Source organism: Protopterus annectens, chromosome 16.part0 (assembly GCF_019279795.1).
Source record: "Protopterus annectens isolate FY-2018-M chromosome 16.part0, PAN1.0, whole genome shotgun sequence".
Taxonomy (NCBI): domain Eukaryota; kingdom Metazoa; phylum Chordata; order Ceratodontiformes; family Protopteridae; genus Protopterus; species Protopterus annectens.
This window is the reverse complement of record NC_056750.1, coordinates 173,351,598-173,371,733: the sequence shown is the minus strand read 5'-3', so window position 1 is coordinate 173,371,733 and position 20,136 is coordinate 173,351,598. Positions and strand designations below refer to the sequence as shown.

The 20,136-nt window shown below is 41.6% G+C and overlaps 1 protein-coding gene across 3 annotated transcripts in view; it reads left to right on the top strand.

The window, feature by feature from the left end:
• Positions 1-5,649: 5,649 nt before the first annotated feature.
• Positions 5,650-20,136, top strand: part of LOC122790711 (von Willebrand factor A domain-containing protein 5A-like) — a 1,391,420-nt gene continuing 1,376,933 nt past the window's right edge. For 2 of the 3 annotated variants that reach the window (XM_044058264.1, XM_044058265.1), the window contains exon 1: positions 5,650-5,828. The gene's annotated coding sequence lies outside the window, so the exon portion shown is untranslated. The remainder of the gene's footprint in view (positions 5,829-20,136) is intronic. The other variant, XM_044058267.1, reaches the window with a different exon arrangement.

The window sequence follows — 20,136 nt, the reverse complement described above, 5'->3', positions numbered from 1 at the left end:
ACTGGTGTACTGGGTAAGCATGGGAATGCAAGTCCCATAAGCATGTGCAGTACACCAAAAAAAGCAATAAGATATGTAGCAGAAGGCGACTACAGCACCATTATACAAAGACATTATTTAAGAAAAGGAAGTATTTTTTATTGTATAATAGCAATAACTGACACCGTGGTGTGGTATATTGAAGATTTACCCACTGTTGGCTTTATTTAATCACTCAGGCTTCACCCTTGTGATTAAACCACAACATCTGTGAGTAAATCTTCAATATACCACACAATGTCGTCTGTTATTGCTACAGTAAGCATTTAGGTTTGAAGTCCTAGTGATTTTCCACTATTTCCAGACGCTGCTAAACTCTTTTCAGGAATTGAGTTATACTTGTTTATCACTGTTCCCTCGTTGTTCCACACTGCATCTCCTGATTATGCTGTCTCTGTCCTGCTCTGCTGTTGAAAGGAAAGCTGCTGAGGTAGAAACTGAAAAGGCTAATGTACTTTGTTCCCAGCCTTTTCAATATTACCCCACAAAGGCTCATCCCACCCTAACCTATCCTGACCCTACCTGCTATTCCACCACCCTCAAAAAAAAAAATCCCTGAATCTGAGCTGACCTGCCTTGGCTCATTATTATTTGTCTACCCAGCCGTTGTTTCTTTCTGAAAAGTTAGATTTTGCAGGACAAACCCAATACCCACAACCAATCCAAAGGACTACATGTTACTTTTTTGCCAGAATAAAAACTCCATTCTGAAGAATTTGAATTGTTTATATGCTGTTTCATACGTGGTGCAGTGGTTAGCATTGACGCCTCACAGCAAGAGGTTCTCCCATTCGATTCTCAGTTGGTGCACCTTTTGTGTGGAGTCTGCATGTCCTCCGCGTGGTCGAGTGACATTAAAGACATGCAGGTAGGTGCGTGTGTGAATGGGTGTGCCTTCTTTGAAGGTTGGGCATCGGGCTGGCAACTCTGCACCGTAAAAATCCACTGCCAGTCATTAGTGGACCGGAGTTTTGCTGTAGTGACCCCTAACCGGGAAAAGCCGAAAGACTTGTATGCTGTTTCATACAGTATTTTTTTTCCAGATGTAAAATAATTGCTTTATACAACTGTAAAAGGGAAACATAGGAAATGTTTTTTGTCAAAAAATCTTAGGCCATTTGCCATTTTTTCCATGTGTATGTATTTATTTTTTGCAGGACACAACTGTCTCACTAGGGTCCTATATAAAGAGTGACCAGTTCTAGCTATCTTACTGACTAATCCTTAGTGATTTGCCAGAAAATCAAAAGTTTTAGAAGGGCCATGCTAAACCTATTAGGAAAATCAGGTACAGTTGAGAGGTATGTACCTTGTGTGGGAGAAGGACATTGTTTGCAACATATTTTCCATCTCCCAGTAGAACAAACAATGAGTCATCACATAGATTAAAAACTGCAAGGAAAAACACAGCCAAGCTTGTCTTCACTGTGTAATACCATAAATCTCTGTGGTGCTGACCCATGGTATACATGGAAACAACCTGGGATATACAGTGTTTCAGCAACATGGCTTCTAAATGCCTGTGACTTTTTTTATTTATTTTTAATTGAAATGTCACAGACTTTCACAGTTAATGTAGCTGAAACACTCTGTCTTCCACTGTGTATTACACAGTGAAAACTCTAGCTTGGCTGGATTTTTCTTGTAGTTTTCACTGATAGATTAAATACTGAGCGAAAGAGGAAGTGGCGCTGATTAAACCAACAATGTAGCTGTTCAAAGAGGTATTATCTTTGTATTCCAATTTTCCTGCTGTCAGTGAAAAACACTGTATTTTCCCCAATCTCTTGTCCTTGTTAGTAAGACTATTTGATAGTTAAGCCTCTACCAATGAGTTGTGAACGAAGGATGAGATTCCCTTTTTTCTAAGTCCGTTAACAGAGGAGAGTAATAGAGTCCTTTATCAATGCCTGGTTACACTGGTAATGGATGCGACCAGGCTGCTTCAAACATGTGATGAAGGGATATGTAGGCCGTAATGGGGCACACTGGACTGAAATAGTATATTTGTGCGCTGGTTAAAGTTTAATGGCAAAAGCCTAGTTGTACGCATGCTAGCTGCTGAACATTTAAATCACGATCGCAAAGACGCTGTTTCAGTCCAGTGTTCTCCATTATCGCCGGGTTGACAGGTACTCTACTGTGTACTTTTACCTTGCAGAAACAAAACACTGCTGCTCTGTAACTGGTGACTTGTTGGGAATCCGGTGCCCTCTGTAAAATATGCTTTTCAGGCCTACAATATGCTGGACATAATAGAATGTCGCTTTCAAATGTTTTGTGTGTGCTACCCCCCCCCCCCTAAAAAGCAGTTGTGCTAACACATTACAGCTGCTGCCCCGGTAACCTAAAACAGTGCACATACAGAGGAAGGGTCTTGCTCTGTACTTTTTAAATTTATTTGCTCAAGAATTATAGATGAAGCCTCAAAATAATGGAAGCATAAATGCCCTAATATAGGGGATAATATTTTTAAATATTACCAGCAATCACTTAAAACAGTTAATAGAACATTAGGCTTAGCATCAAAATGCATTTCTGAACAACATATGAATCTCGGATAATGTCTGGCATATTACTGACTGTAATCCTCAGTGTATCAGTTTAATACACACACACGCAAAAAGAGATGAAGAAAGTAGACAAGAGTATAAGGAGATGAGGCACATGGAAAAGAGAGAGGTGGTGAAGGCTAAGGATAAGGCATATAGAAAGTTGTATGAGAGATTGGACACTAAAGAGGGAGAAAAGGACCTGTACTGATTGGCTAGACAGAGGGACAGAGCTGGGAAAGATGTGCAGCAGGTAAGGGTGATAAAGGAGAGTGAGGGAAACATAGTCACAAGTGAGGAAAGTGTGTTTGAGTAGATGGAAGGAGTACTTTGAAGGGCTGATGAATGAAGTGAATGAGAGAGAGAGAAGGTTGGATGATGTGGGGATAGTGAAGCAGATTAGCAAGGAGGAAGTAAGGACAGCTATGAAGAAGATGAAGAATGGAAAGGCTGTTGGCCCAGATGACATACCAGTGGAAGCATGGAGGTGCTTAGGAGAAATGGTAGTGGAATTTTTAACCAGATTGTTTAATGACATTTTGGAAAGTCAGAGGATGCCTGAGGAGTGGAGAAAAAGTGTTTTGGTACCTATCTTTAAGAATAAGGGTGATGTGCGGAGCTGCAGTAACTACAGAGGGATAAAATTGATCAGTCACAGCTTGAAGTTATGGGAAAGAGTAGTGGAAGCTAGGTTAAGAAGGACGGTGATGATTAGTGATCAGCAGTATGGTTTCATGCCAGGAAAGAGCATTACAGATGCAATATTTGCTCTGAGAGTGTTGGAGAAATACAGAGAAGGTCAGAAGGAGTTGCATTGTGTCTTTGTGGACTTAGAGAAAGCATATGACAGGGTGCCTAGAGAGGAGTTGTGGTATTGTATGAGGAAGTCGGGAGTGGCAGAGAAGTATGTAAGTGGTACAGGATATGTACAAGGGTAGTGTGACATTGGTGAGGACTGCAGTGGGAGTGACATACGTTTAAGGTGTAGGTGGGATTAAATCAAGGATCAGCTCCGAGCCCTTTCTTATTTGCAGTGGTGATGGACCGGTTGACAGATGAGATTAGACAGGAGCCCCCGTGGACTCTGATGTTTGCAGATGACATTGTGATATGTAGTGAGAGTAGGGACCGGGTTGAGGAGACCCTGGAGGGATGGAGATATACTTTAGAGAGGAGAGGAATGAAGGTCAGCAGGGCTAAAACAGAATATATGTGTAAATGAGAAGGAGGGTAGAGGAATGGTGAGGATGCAGGGAGTAGAGTTGGTAAAGATGGATGAGTTTTAAGTACTTGGGATCAACAGTTCAGAGTAATGGTGAGTGTGGAAGAGAGGTGAAGAGAGTACAGGCAGGGTGGAATGGGTGGAGAAGAGTGTTAGGAGTGATTTGTGACAGACTGGTACTAATAAGAGTGAAAGTGAAGGTCTACAAGAGGGTAGTGAGACCAGCTATGTTATATGGGTTGGAGACGGTAGCATTGTCGAAAAGGCAGGAGTCAGAGCTGGATGTGGCAGAGTTAAAGATGTTAAGATTTGCACTGGGTGTGACTAGGTTGGACAGGATTAGGAATCTGTATATTAGAGGGTCATCTCAGGTTGGACAGTTTGGAGACAAAGCAAGGGAGGTGAGATTGCGTTGGTTTGGACATGTGCTGAGGAGGGATGCTGGATATATTGGGAAAAGGATGCTAAGGATGAAGCTGCCAGGTCAGAGGAAAAGAGGAAGGCCTAAGATGAGGTTTATGGATGTGGTGAGAGAGGACATGCAGGCAGTTGGTGTGAAAGAGCATGATGCAGAGGACAGGAAGAAATGGAAACAGATGATCCTCTGTGGCGACCCCCAACGGGAACAGCCGAAAGAAGACACACAAAAATATATATTTATTTAAGGAACAGGGCAAACATATGAGGAGTACACGCACGCAATTATATGAGGAAGAGGCCAAACATATGAGGAAAAACAAGGGCTATTAAAATATGGTTGCCCCTAATTTTATATTGCGGGTATGAGTAACCCCCCCCCCCCCCCCCCATGGACGTACGCTGTAAATACCTGATTCAGTATTTGGTTTTAGTTCCTACCGCTATTATTTTATTTTTATTTTATTTTTTATTTTACATTTGTTGACCGGGATAATCCGACTGGATTTATGTCCATTTTCAGCGGAGGCCCGGGGAGAAAAGCTCCAACAGTAGCAAACTGAGTTAAAGTTACAGAGACAATTACAATTAGCAACACATTAAATGTTTTACATAGTATCATACAGGATGATAGAGAATAGACACAGTACAAATATTACAGTGATTGCCAGGTCACCTGAGAACTAAACGTATTACTTGTAAATGATGTAGTTGAATGAAGGGGAGTGGGGCATTTATAACCCTCAGCTGTCCCTGATTTTCAGGGAGACTTTTGGAGGAAAGGCAGTCGGTTACACTCAATAAAAATTGATAATTATAGTTATGCACTTCTTTTACATCAGAAAATGCATATTAATTTACATTCTCATATCTTCTGTCACTATCTTACGTTAATAGTACTAGTATTTTTAACAGTGTCCCAAACTTAGTCATAGTTCTCAACTTTCCATCTCCTAAATGAGGAACAACTACCTCTCACAATGTGGAACAAATGGGCACAATGTGGAACGCTTACTGACAACTTACTACAAACTTCAGCTAGGAAGCTCAAAGAATGGTTAACGTGATGTTTTTACTTGTAATGTTTTTACTTGTAGTATAATTATTTTACTAAATTAATATGAAATAGTTCAATTAGCCATTGGTAAAAAATCCTAACACTGAATGTGTGACCGACCATTTCAATGTGGAGCTTTGAGGAACATGAACTATTTAAGACCCCAAATGAGGAACGTTCCTCAAAATGAGGTAGACTCGAGAGGAATGGTCCCTGTCCCTTGAGTTGTTCCTTGTTATGTTGAGATTTGGCCATACATTTGTAACACTTTCACACACCACAGCGTGACGGCCACGGGATTTCCGATTAACGATATTTTCTGACTGACTCATCGTACTCCCTCAGACTTGTGGGTCGGGCCTTGTGGATCTGGGCGGGGACATCCAACCCACGCATAAAAAGCTGGAAATAGTATAACTTCAGTTGAAGTCTGGAATAATGTTTTGCTGATCCTGTGACAACAAAGTTCGATCTGAAGCTCAGACAGTTCGGTTGATTTAGGAGGAAAAAGACGTTCGCAATAAAGACCAAAAGCAAGAAGGTAACGCAATTCCTTTAAACTCTGCAAAACATTCTTACAGATGGCAGTGACTGTAATACTGGGGATTCGATGCCCGTTGTATACCTGCTAGGAATGTGCAGTACACAATAAGGAAGTATTGTTGATAAAACCTACGTTTTCAGCGCAGGCTGCCTGCGGGCCTTTCCGTTTTAACGAATTTTCTGTAGTGTGGTGTAAATTATGCTGATACTTTATGGCGCTTTACTGTATTACTCTGCAGGTGACCGACCCCCTTGGGAAAGTGTTAGGCAGTCAAGTGTGATTTCGCATTTCCGAAACGATGGGTGTGACCACGCCCACCTGCAGACCATCCTTGATTTCGCAGGACATCCTTCGCTTTGACACCTATTTTCCCTATAGTCAATGTCTACTTTACAGGTATAAATTCAGGTGTGCAGCCAGTCGGCAATGCCAGTGGGAACACTTTCAGGCGTATTGTTCACAAAAGCGACAAAATTTATTAAACTTTAAGACGGAGTAATATTTAAAATTTGTTCTTGATTTTAGGAATTTGTTTGCCCATTATTTTTGGCGTTGTCCGGAACATTTGAGCCAGTAAAGTGTAAAATAACACATTTTAATCCTCGTATGTGTTTCTTTCTTGAAGATGTTAGTAAACTAAGTGTTCCAGATTTTGTCTATTTGTTGTTTATTTATTTACATTTGTTTACCGGGTAATGTCCGATTTGACAATTTGCCCGTTTTCAGCTGAGACCGGGGGAGAAAAGCTCCAGAAAGTAACATAGCTATACAAATTGTATAAATAATACATTGTTTACAAACTTATACAAAATTTACAAATAGTTCTTAGTAAACAATAGCATCATTAACACAGTGAACCAGTTACAAAAATTGTATTTAAACATACATTCTGTCTTTTTATGAAATGTAGGATTTACATGCTGGAGATGGAAGGTTGAGAAGAATGTGTGGAATGACATTTAAAAAAAAATGCCCCTGATGTTGCACCATTGTGACCCCCCCCCCCCCATCCTTATTTTTGGCTTTCAGAATTGAAAAATATGATCTAGGTTGCCAGATCTGTAGTGGCTGGCCTGGCCTGCCTTCTTGTATTCTTCTTTACCCTTCTTAAGCTACAAATAAGAAGCAGGGCTTGCCTTTTGCTTGGATAGCTAGGGAGGTAAAGTACCATTTGATGAGTGACCTATATGTCCCATAATTGTCTTCCTTTCCTCACTGTAGAGGAGGGGCTAATGAGCAAGGCTGGAAGATATTAGCTGAAACAATGCAATTAAAGTCCTCCTTAACAGAGGTATCCTGGAAGGTATTTGCTGAAACAAAGCAATTGAAGTCCTCCTTAACAGATGTCAGTAAGAGCAAGGCTAGTAAATGACAAGTGGGACTGGGACTTCACTGGAAAGCAGAGAACTTCCAACAGTAGTTAAATGAAGATCCTTTAAAAAATGTATTATAGCCTAGCCATAGGATTACCCTGGCATAGTGCCACCTGACTGTAGTTCCCAGTGGCTCTGCGAGTAGAGCCACTGGATTTATCCCCAGGGTGAATTTTCTGTTTCCCATCCACTTATCAAGATTTTTCTTGAAGAGGATCCATGAGGTACTCTGCTTGACATGTATGGGAAGTCTATTCCATAGCATGGGCAGTCTCTGGGTTATGAACCTATCCCTCCAGCATGTTCTATTAATTGTGGTAATGAGGTTGAGGTCTCTGGAGTGTGTGGTGTGGAGGGATTGGGATTTATTTAGATGTAGCATTTCTAATGGAGCTGGTTCAGACATGGCTTTGTAAGTCAAGCAGAGATCACCTCTAAGTAGGCGATATGAGACAGAGAATACTTGGGAGTTTTTTGAGTGTCTCTGTACGACAAGTGTTCAAGGCCTAGGATCCTGTTTGTGAGGTACTTTCGCGGCCTCTCCAGTTGTTACAGGTGTCTAGTGAGGTACATGCCAAATGGGGCATTGTACTCTATGATTGGGCATTGTACTCAATGATTGGCCTAATGAGGGAAGAGTAGAGGGAGACAATGACCTCTTTCTTCCTGGATGCAAAACCCTTAGTAATGAGATGTGCCATATAGAAGGACTTTCTGACCACAGTGGCAATGTGGTGATCAAGAGAGGTTGTTGTCAACCTGTGTTCCCAGATTTCTTATAATGCCGTCTGTGTTCAGTGGATTACCATCAATGTAGTAATTCATGGGGACCGGGTTTTACCCAAAGGGGATGACAACACTTTTTTTTTTTGGCATTGAGCTTAGGGCCATGGTTCTGACACCAGTTGTTGGTCTCAATGAGACCATTCTGTAGGATGTCAACATCACTTGGGGAGTTAATAGCTCCCAATTTGCAATAGTCTGCGAAATTTGTCAGCCAGAGTCCCTTCGTGTTGGCCTGGACTTCAGAGAAGTAGATGCCAAACAGGACAGGACCCAGGACCGAACCCTGTAGGACTCCACTCGTGACTAGTCGGCAGTCTGGCTTGGAGTCAGCTACTTTCACACTGTGGGTTCTGTGAACCAGTTTGCAACCCATCTAGTGATATAGGGGTTATTGCCTTGGTTAGTGAGTTTTTCTATGATTCCTGAGTGGGGAATGATATCAAAAGCCTTGGCCAGATGAATGTAGGCTGTATAAATCACCTTGCCTTCATCCACATCTCTGATGACTGACTCAAAGAAGTCGACCAAGTTGAGCAGGCATGATCTACCCTTCACAAAACCAAACTGTGTGGGATGCAGTTTGGAGATTCCCTATATTCTTGCTTTTTAGGTCCATGATGATATTTTCCATAGCTTTGCATGTCAGGCTAATGGGTCGATAGTTCCCAGGGTCTGTAGTCGCTCCTCCTTTGTGGAGAGGGATGACTGTAGCAGTGCACCATTCTTTAGGGACAAAGCCTGCGGTGAGGCTGTGATTGAACAGGGCACACAGGTGAGGTGCCAGTTCACTCTGTAGTTAATGTAGTACACACAGGTGAGGTGCCAGTTCACTCTGTAGTTAATGTAGTAGACAGCCAGGGATATTGTCAGGTCCCATAGGGGGTCTGTAGTCGCTCCTCCTTTGTGGAGAGGGATGACTGTAGCAGTGCACCATTCTTTAGGGACAAAGCCTGCGGTGAGGCTGTGATTGAACAGGGCACACAGGTGAGGTGCCAGTTCACTCTGTAGTTAATGTAGTAGACAGCCAGGGATATTGTCAGGTCCCATAGAAGCTATATTATTGGCCTTGGACAGTGCTGTTTTAACCTGTAAAGCAGCAATACTGGGTGCCTGGCAATCTACTGGTATTGTGATTAGTTCTTAGAGAGGGGTAAAGTTGGCACTGAATCAGTCTGCCAGTATACTGACAATATCTGTTGGCTCTGTATAGGAGGTATCATTATGCAGTAGCTCAGAGCTAGTTACATCATATTTCTTTAACACTGTATGATACTCCTACCTCAACAAACTTAAGTTTTAACACACATAGTATTCAGGCAATTTCATTTAAGCCTGGGAAACAACAAGCACTCGTCCGCAGTTGCCATAGTAACTCTAACCTTTCTAGCATTAATGATTCTGGACCTCCCCTATTTGTACTCTTAATCTGATCAATGCCTCTAAATTTAAAGCTATGATCTAGATTTTCCATTATGTGCCTTGCTAGTGCGTTATTATTTTCTTTTATTAATACAGTAAATATGTTCGTGCATGCATTCTTTCAATTTTCTATCTGTTTTCCCAGTGTAGATTGCCAAACGGCTCTGGCACTGTGCAGTATAAACCACCATCTTTGATTGGCAGTCTAATTTGTATCTTAAGGTGTATTTTTTGTTATTGACTATGTAGTTTCTACCTGTTGACACATCCTTACAATAATTGCACATGCAACACCTGTACATACCCTGTCTACTCTGAAAATTCACTTCATTCATCTCCAAAACTTAGATCGCCTTTTGTATATAATATTCGGTGTGGGTTGAAGCCTATGTCTAACATTTGCATAATTCTCAATATGTTCCAGTTCTTGTATATAATACTCCTAATTTCTTTGGCTTCAAGACTGTATGTAATTATCAAGCTATGCGACAACATTACATCCTTTGTTTGTCCCATCCTATCCACATTATCAACCCCACCATTATTAAATTCACTTTGGTCTCCCAAAATCAGTTTAAAAATACCAATTCTTTTTTCTTTCACTTCCATTACTACACTCTTCACTAAGGAGGTGGGGCGTCCTCTCCTAAGAAACATCTTAGTCATGTCACACTCTACAAGGAAATCACTCTCTCTAGTCGTCATCCGGGCAGCTCTAACTGCCAAACTTTCACTACTGATTTTCTTTGGCGAAATGGATGGCAACTAGAGAAGTGCAAATATACATTCAAGTAGATTTAATTCTAAAATATTTGCTACATATTGCCCTCTAATGGAATCCTACATATTGTCCTCTAATGGAATCCTTACGTAAAAGTACATCCAAGAAGGCTATCCTTTCTGTGTCAAAGTTTGTAAAACATAGAAATTCAGTAGTAGTGTTGAAATGTGACACTAATTTTTCCGCTGTTTCTTCATCTCACTTTATAATTATGAACATATCATCTAAAAACCTTGTAAAATAGTATATTTTATTCATTACTTGGTCTGCCTTGATATATTCATGCTCCCAATATGCCATTACTAGGTTAGCTAAACTTGCTCCACAAGGGGATCCCAAGACTACCCCTACTTTTTGAAGGTAGAATTTATTATTAAAGGTAATGTAGTTATTTGTGAGAATAATTCCCAAAAGGTCTTCAATTAATTCTATTTCTTCCTTGGGTGCGCCTCTTTTTATTAACATATAGCTTACCCATTCTATTTCTAGATGGGGTATAGAGGAATACAAATCCTTTACATCTCTTATTAAAAATTTAAATGCTTTCTTAAATTCTAGTTTACTAATGTTGTCAAGAAAGGTCCATGACTACTTTACAGATTTGATCCTGTTGCTTAACATATTTCTTAAATAACTTGTCTTACTACCTTTGCTCCCACATATGTGATATTATTCCTAGCATCCACTAATGGCCTCATGGGTGGGTCTTCCATATTTTTATGGATTTTAGATATCCCAAACAAGGTGGGTGTTGGCATAGTCATGTAGTTATATAATTCTATATCAATTCTCACATCTAGAAACCACTCAATGTAGCTTATTTCCGTATAAAAACATATATTAAGTTCATGCTTCGATACCAATATATATATATATATATATATATATATATATATATATATATATATATATATATATATATATGCATCATTACCTAAATACTTAACCAAAATTACATAGAAAGAATGCTTATCCATGATAACCAAGCCACCGCCTTTATCAGGCTTCATGACCTTAATAGGTAACATTTACAACGCCTTTAGTGCTTGTTTTTCCTCTAGGCTTATGTTAGTCGGTCAGTGTTATATTTTTTACCCTTTCCTAAACGGTTCTGAATGTCAAGTTCACACATTTGTTCAAAAGATATCAAGGCAGGGTGTAATGGAGGGTTATACGTACTTGCTGTGTTGTATTCCTTCATCCTAAACTCATTTTGGCATAGTAACAAAGTTAAATTCAGTTTCCTAATAAGTTTAAAATCAGTCAACGTATTTGCAAAGTCTGCTGTAAGTGTTGGGACAAATGAATACCCCTTGGCAAATAGTCCTATTAAAACAGGTTCATTACGCAAGTTAGAAAAATAAAAAATTCTAAAGTCTTTGTTTAATGTCGCAATTGCTTCTCTTTATATCTTCCTTTACATTTACCTCCCCTGCTGGTTTCTTCCTCGTTTGCTCATTTGCTGCTGTTGTTCTTTCTGAGGGTTTTGGCTCTGCCCTCGGTTCGAAAAATTTCCGTTACTTGATATATCCTCCCCATTATGTCTTTGATTTGTGCCCTGTGTTACTATTATTCCTGTTCAAGAGCCTCTTACTTCTCTGTGTGACCCTTCTTGGTTTTCAACAATGTCTCTACCATTCTCCCTGTTTATGGGGGCACCTGTCTCTCCAGTGTTATCTGTTAGCCCACCCCAATTCTGCTGTTGTCTAATCGCGCTCCATCTCTGCAAGGTGGGAGGGTTAGGGCAGGCTGTCCCTTGTTTGTATGCCTGTCTATCCCTATCTAACTTTTTAACTTTCGTAGTTTTTAATTTCAGCATATATTGGTCGATGCTACTAAACAGTCTTTCATAGCCATATTTATACCTTAGAAAGTTTGTATGCGTTTTAATTATATTGTCCATTTCTACTGTTTCTTTCACTAGCTGGTCAACCAAAATTTGATAATGTTTATACGTCATCAGGCAACTCCACTTCATGTCTGTTAAATAATTTAACCCATTCCTGGTGGAACACTGACCCTTCCACTAAGCCTGTTTGATATTGCCAACTTCTTAGTCCTTTTGGGACATTATTTCCATGAATACATTAAAGAAGGTATACTCCAACTTCATGCTTCTCAAGTCAGAAGTAACAAACTTCATGACACCCATGCAGATGGGAACTGTAAGTTCAACTGCTGAATCCTACACTAAGGTGCTGTATGAGCACATTCACTCGTGCATGGTCCGAGCCATCCCAAATAGAACCAAGACACTGTCCTCTTAACAAAAAAAAAAAAAAATCTGGTGGTCCCCTGCCTGTCAGAAAAGAGGAAGAACCCAGGATTCAAACTCTCTCACCAGCCTCAGTAGAAAGCTGAGATCCCTCTTAAAATCTTCCAAAGCTAGTTACGAAAAGATTCCAAAGACAACCAGAAGGCATTTTATAGCTGTCAAGAATCTAAATGGCAATAGTCAGATCTGCTCTGAGATTCAGCAGAATGGCACTAGATATACTGATCCCAAGGATATTGCCAGTATCTTGGCAGATAGATTCAGTGACAACTTCACATCCTAAAAGGCCCATCTCAATAATGAAAGAATGCCAAATTCTGGTAATCACGCCCACTCAGGTAAAAAAACACACTCTCTAAAGCCAAGAATACGGCATCCATGGGACCAGATGACATCCTGGACTGTGTACTGCCTGAACCACAAAATGAACTGCCACCTCACCTGTGAGTCTGTTTAATCATAGCCTCACCTCAGGCTTCATCCACACAGAGTGGCGCATAGCTACAGTCATCTCACTCCACAAGGGGGGATCCACTTTGGATCCCGGGAACTACTGCCCTATCAGTCTGACAAGCCTGATCTGCAAGGCCATGGAACGTATTGTCATAAACAAAGACATTGGCAACCTTCAAACACTGGACCCCACCCAGTTTGGGTTCATGAAGGGCTGATCTTGCCTCCTGAACCTGATCGACTTCTTTGAATCAGTCTCCAGAGCCGTGGACGAGGGTAAGGTGGTTCACACAGCCTACTTAGACCTCGCCAAGGCTTTCAACACTATCTTCCACTCTGGAATCATAGATAAACTTACTAAGCTGGGCATTAATCCCCAAGTATCTCGATGGGTTGCAAACTGGCTTACTGACGGAACGCACACTGTAAAAGTAGCCGACTCCAAATCCAGCTCCAGACAAGTGGTGTACTACAGGGTTCTGTTCTGGGACCACTCTTGTTTGGCATCTACTTCTCTGAAGTACAGGCCAACACTAAGGGTCTCTGGCTTACAAAGTTCGCAGATGACTGCAAGCTGGGAGTCGTTCTTGAATCCCCAAATGATGTGGATATATTACAGAAGGGCCTTACCAAAACAGATGCCTGTTGCCAGAGCCATGGGCTCAAGCTAAATGCCAAAAAATGTATAGTTGTCCTCTTTGGGGAAAAAACAAACCACATACCTGTGAACTACCACACAGGTGGCAGTACACTAAACACTGAAAGTGTGATAAGAGACCTAGGGACACTAGTGGGCAGTGGTTTCACCTTTATGTGGTTATCAGCCACAACAGTTAGAAAATCCTTCTACTTGGCACACCTCATCACCAAGGGCTTTTCATTCAGAAAAAAGGTCTTTGTCCTTCTGTACTTATCCCTCATTAGACCCATTATAGAATACAATGCCTCGTTTGGTATGTACCTCACAAAACATCTGCAACAACTAGAAAGGCTGCAGAAATACCTCACAAAAAGAATCACAGGCTTTAGCAGATGACTTATGCTGACCATCTAAAGAAACTCCAGCTATACTCTTGTTGCATATCGCCTACTCGGAAGCCAATGCCTCGTTTGGTATGTACCTCACAAGACATCTGCAACAACTAGAAAGGCTGCAGAAATTCCTCCCAAAAAGAATCACAGACTTAAAGCAGGTGACTTATGCTGACCATCTAAAGAAACTCCAGCTATACTCTTGTTGCATATCGCCTACTCAGAAGCGATCTCTGCCGTTAGTAACATACAAAGCCATGTCAAATCCAGAGTTGTTGGACATGCTACACTTAAAGAAATCCCAATCCCTTCGAGCCACACGCTCCAGGGATCTTAACCTTTGTCATCACGATGAGTAGAACATGCTGGAGGGATAGGTTCCTGACCCAGAGATTCCCCATACTCTGGAATAGGCTGCCCATACATGTCAGCAGAGCACCTCAATGGCCCTCTTCAAGAGGAACCTTGACTATTGGATGGGAGATAGGAAATTCACCCCGGGGATCACATCAGTAGCCCTGCTAGACGGGGGTCCAGGAAAGTAAATATTTGTGGGAAGCAATAGCCAGGGAATCATTATGACTATGCATGTATAGGCCCTAGGTCCGATAGCCTAATTTCCAATTGCAGTTGTGTGCACTTTAACTTGAGTCTTTTAGAATACCTGCCAAGTTGTTGGCTCCTCCAGCCGGTCGCTCTGCTCGTTGTCTGTCTGTTTGCATACACAGCATAGGGGATTCATTAAGCCAGGCATGGAGTCTTTGAGCTCCAATAAGCCCCGAGGAGCCTGTTACCTCTGGTTGTATTCTGTCCTAGGCATTTACCCTTGTATTTTGGTGGTCATTGAGGGGTATGTCCCCTTCCATTGGGTTCAATGGCCCTGATGGAAAACTGGGTTGATTCACCATTTTATTCTCCCTTACACTCATTTCCATTCCTTGTAATTGTAAGCTGGATTCCACTACTGCGTCTAATTTAGTCACTAAGCTTTCTACTCTTTGAGAAAGCATTTTAATAATCATTGTCAAATTCCCAATCTCACCCGTTTGGGAAAATAAAGGCTGGCTGTTGCTTATACCTTCTGTAGCCATATTCCAACACACTCCACAGACCAGGAAAAGTTATAGACGCAACCAAAGTTCCAATACTATTATCAAGTATGACACAACCAGCTAAAAACAAAATTATAAGCTTTTCGTCTTGCTTATAGCAAGACTTCAGATACAAAACGGTACATACTTCCCATTTTTATTTTAAAACCAACCAATCATACTAGTTCTCAATTAGTTTAAAAACACTCCATTCTAACTATATGCAAATCATTTTACATCTATTGTTAAATTAAATTATTTCTTAAATTCTAGTTTACTAATGTTGTCAAGTAGTGTTTAAAGAAACGTGATGTAACTAGTAAAAATAAGTTTGTACATTAAATATTATTTGAGAGGAAAAGATGAATGAATTCAATCATAGTCCTTTGCATGACGTTATTGTTTCTCTCTCTTTCTTTTTAAACGGGGAAGGATAGGTTCATGGAATGAAATGGTTAAACTGGAGTGTTTTTAAAGTAATTGAGGCACTAGTATGATTGGTTGGTTTTAAAGTAAAAATGGGAAATATGTACTGTTTTGTATCTGAAGAAGTCTTGCTGTAAGCAAGACAAAAAGCGCTTAGTAAAACGTTTTGTTTTTAGCTGGTTGTGTCGTACTTGATAGTAGTATTGGAACACATCTGTCCCTCCATGTTTTATTTGAGTTGCTGACTAAATTTATAAGCGTAGATTGGGTGACCCTAGTACTGTTTGATTTGTGAATGTGTAGCAGCTCCATCACGACTGGATTTGTGAGTACTTTGTAGGTCAGACAGACATAGGTCAACCCTTAATGGTTGGTATGAGACAGAGTAAAAGGATAGAGCTTTTAGTCTGTCGTCCTAATTCATGTTTACACCCTGTATTGTCTTTGTGATGAACCTCTGAGGTCACGCCAGCTGCTTAAGTGCCTAGTCAAGTACATGCCAAATGATGCACTGTACTCAATTTATTGGTCTAATGAGGGCTGAGTACACTGGGACTATAATTTCCTTGAATCTGGATGCCATACCTTTACTTATAAGTTGTGCCACATAAAAAGATCTCACCACTGTGACACTGGGCACATGGTAGTCAAAGTTCAGGCTACTATCTGTCTACGTACCTAGATCTCTCACCTCTGAGCCAACCCTAAGGGGCATGCTATTGTAATTTGCGGAGGTATTTAACTTCCTAAAGGGTTTTATAATGCATTTTTTTGCATTTAGTTTTAGGCCATGGTTCTCACCAATCATTTGTCTGATCTGTACCGTCTTGAAGGATATCTACATTGTTGGGTGATTCAGTGATTGCTCCCAGCTTGCAGTTATTGGCAAACTTTTGTTATCGGAGGCCTTCCACATTTGCCTTGACTTTAGAAAAAAGTATATTCCAAGTAGGAGTGGTCCCAGTATTGAGCCCTGTGATACACCACTAGTTATTGGCCTCTTGCTGGATCTGGATTCACCCACTTGGTGTCCTGTCTGTGAGCTAGTTGTCCATCCATCTGGTGATATGGGGAATTATGTCCAGTTTTGTGAGTAAATACCTGAGTGGGGAATTGTCAAATGCCATGGCCAGGTTGATGTAGGTGGTGTGTATGGTTTTACCCTCATCCATTGCCTTAGTGGCTTTCTCAAAGAAATCACCAGATTTGGTAGGCTTGACCTGCCCTTGACAAAGGCAAATTGAGTCAGATCCAGTGTTTAGATGTCTCATATGTCATTATTTATCAGGTCCATGAGTATTCTTTCCATGACCTTCCATATAAGACTAGTCAAACTTATGGGTCGGTAAGTTCTCGGGTCAGTAGTTGATCCCCCTTTATGCAATAGGATGAAACAATCAGGACAAAGACAGTCCAGAGGCTGTGGTTACATAGAGATACTTATGGGCCTGATGTCCTGATTCAAGCTGTTTAAGAGGCAGCCTGGTATATTGTCAGGCCCCATTGAAGCTGTGTTTTTAGCTTTTAGAGAGCGCTGTGGCAACCTGTTCTTCGCTGATAATTGGCAGTGGAGTGGTGGAGGGTATTTTTGTTTTTCTTGTGAGAACTGTGGGTGATTGGGAGGTGATAGCAGATTTGCTATGTTTTCCGGCTGAGTGTAGGAGATACTATCTGCAACTAATTCCATACATTGTTGGGTGTTGCCCTTAAGACTGAGGATATAATTGAAAAATGCATTATGGTTATCCTTAGCTTTGGAGGCTATTTTTACCTCAGTCTGCTTTCAGAAACTTGCCTAATATCCTGAATAACTTGTTTAGACTAATGAGGGACTTATTTCTCTGTTGTGCACATTCCTTCTTACTACTTAACCGGCTTTTCTTTCTTTTGTTGTATAACCTGCTAATATTAGGAGTCCTCCAGGGTGGCTTCGTTTTTGTGGTTTCCCCTGGGTTTATTTCAGTCTGGTGCCGTCAGAGAAGAAGAAGGTGCATAAGGTAAGGCCGGAATCTTCCACTGTCCAGCCTCTGCTGGGAGTTTCTCCCAAGATTGTTATGAACCTGGAGGCTCACCCAGTTTTTTTGTCAGATTCTTCTACCACGTCTGGGTTGGAGGCCGGTGCTCTAGATACTCCTTCTGAGGAAATTTCCTTTGGGGACACAATCTCTAGGATGATGGAATTTTTTAAGTGGGACTGTACCCAGGTTTTGGAATCTATAAGCGGTACTATGAGTTACTGCAGATGGAATCTCCTAAACCCACGGCCATTCCTCCTGTTTTGCCTGCTTTATTGTATGCTTTTTCCAATGCCTTTAAAGCACCGGATTCTCTGCCCCCTGCTCCCAAGAAGTCTTGATAGGCTTTATAGGGTATCTGAGGATTGCTCCTTTTTGTTTAAATGTCCTGCTGCTGACCTCGTGTCTGTAGCCTCTGATAAGCTGTCTCAACTGCTTCCTTCGTCCAAGTTACTGCCTTCTGACAAAACCAGTAGAACCATGGATATGTTGGATCTAGAGTATGAGAATCCTCTTCCTCAGACCCATAGTCTAAAGGAGAAGGAATCTGGGTAGAATAAGCATGGGGGTCATCATTAGAATCCACCTCAGAAGAATGCAATTCCCTGGGACTTTAGGGGAAGAGGAGGACTGAGGAGGAGAAGGAACCAAAACCCCTTGAGGAGGCCTCAATGCCAGTAAAGCATTAAATAACCCCTTAGTAAAGGCCTGCCACTCACTCTGCGGATCCCTAGCAGCTGCCGAAACATGATTAATTTTCTGTTTCTTCAAGGGGACATCCGTCCTGGAAACCAGAGAAGTCCTAGATTCAGGATGGCATTCCACAACAGTAGTAGGAACCTCTTCCCTAAGGAGAAACTTCGGGACCTCTCGGAAACAGTCAACCATGGTTCCCTCTGAATGCCCAAAATAGATGCCTGCAAAGGCTTGTCAGACATGCTGCCTGCCAGAAGTTCTATATTTCGGCTACCTAGCTTTTAGGGCTATTAATTATAAGACCCATATCTCTGGGTATGTCTTGGCTTTTCTTTCTCAGGCTTGTCAGCTTCTTTCTGATCTTCCTGACTCTGAGTGTAAATTTTCAGCTCTTTCCTTGCTTGGGAATTCCCCTTAGGTAGTTTGTAGTTATGATGCAGCAGATGCCTCTTCTAGGGCTGCTGCTTTTGGTTCAGTTCTGAGGAGGTATTCTTAGCTTAGGCTTCAACTTTTGCCTAATGATTAAGTTGGTGTATGCTCCTCTGGATAATACTCTTGTTTAGTGAAGCAGCTGCTGGGTAGTTTATGTTTCTTCAGGACAAGGAGAAGACCTTACAGGACCTTAAGCATGTCTTTGTTTCTCCTGTGACTCTATTTCAGTGGAACTACCCTTCTAAGCCAGCCTTTGTTTGTAGGCGATCTTGCCCTCCTCCTAAAGGTAAAAAGGGTAGTAAATGGACTCCTCCTGCTAAGGCCACTCAGACTGCAGGGATTCTTAAGCCTTCCTTTCCTGCCAAATTAGATGCTGTCTGACTATCCTTCTGTTCCCTGCCACATTCCTCTTTCTCTTCCCGTTTGGCTCCGAATCACCCAGGATTCTTGGGTTCTGTCAGTCATTCGGCAGGGGTACTTCATGGTCTGGATTTCCCACCCTCCTTTTATGGGCATTCCCCAGCATCCTCAGGAACAACTTCCTTTTTTCCCAGAGATTCTTCAAGACCTCTTATCTCAGGGTACTATTCAAGAGGTGCCTGTGTCACAAAGGGGGAAAGGGTTTTATTCCAGAATGTTTCTAGTGCCCAGAAAAGAGTACTTTGAGGCATATTATAGACCTTTCCCATCTCAATATTTTTCTGAGGGTACCTTCCTTTCAGATGTTGTCCCTTCAGGCCCTTATTCCTCTTTTGCTCCCTAAGGGCTTTCTGGTGTCTCTGGACCTTGTCTTCCATATTCCAATCCATCCTCTTTTCAGAAGATTTTTGCATTTCTTTGTTGCTTCTTGGCATTTTCAGTTTTGTGCTTTGCCCTTTGGCCTTTCTACTTGCCCCAAGGGTATTCACCAAATGCCTCGCTCCTTGCCTTTTGCAGGCTTCAAGGGATCCAAATCTTTCCTTATTTGGATGACCTGCTGATTCAGGCATCTTCAGAGGACCTTTAACAAAATCTCCATTTTACCATTTCTCTTCTTCAGAGCCTGGGGTTCACAATCGACTTCAAGAAGTCTTCCCTGACTCCTACTCAGGATCATGTCTTTCTGGGTTGCAGAATTCGCATGGTGCCAGTGCTAGCATCTCTGGCTCCTCCAAAGGCATTGTCTCATTTCTTTCTTTCAAACTATTCTTCCCCTGGCCTCCATTACAGCCAGGAAGTTTCTGAGGGCTCTGGGGTTCATGGCTTCTACCATTCTGATGCTCCCTCTGGCCAAACTCCACCTTAGGAAATTCCAGTGTTTTCTCACGTCTGTGTGGTTTCAGCATGCGCATCCTGTAGACTTTGTTCCTCTTCTCTCGTGTCTCAAAGAACTTCTGTGGTGGATTCAGCAGTTGTCTCTGAATCCAGGTCTCCCTTTTCAACCTCCTGTTTCCTCTCGGGCTCTGCTCAGATGCTTCAGATGTGGGATGGGGAGCAAAATTGAGCTCTCTGAAGGTTCAGGGATTGTGGTTGCCTCGTCAGCGGAG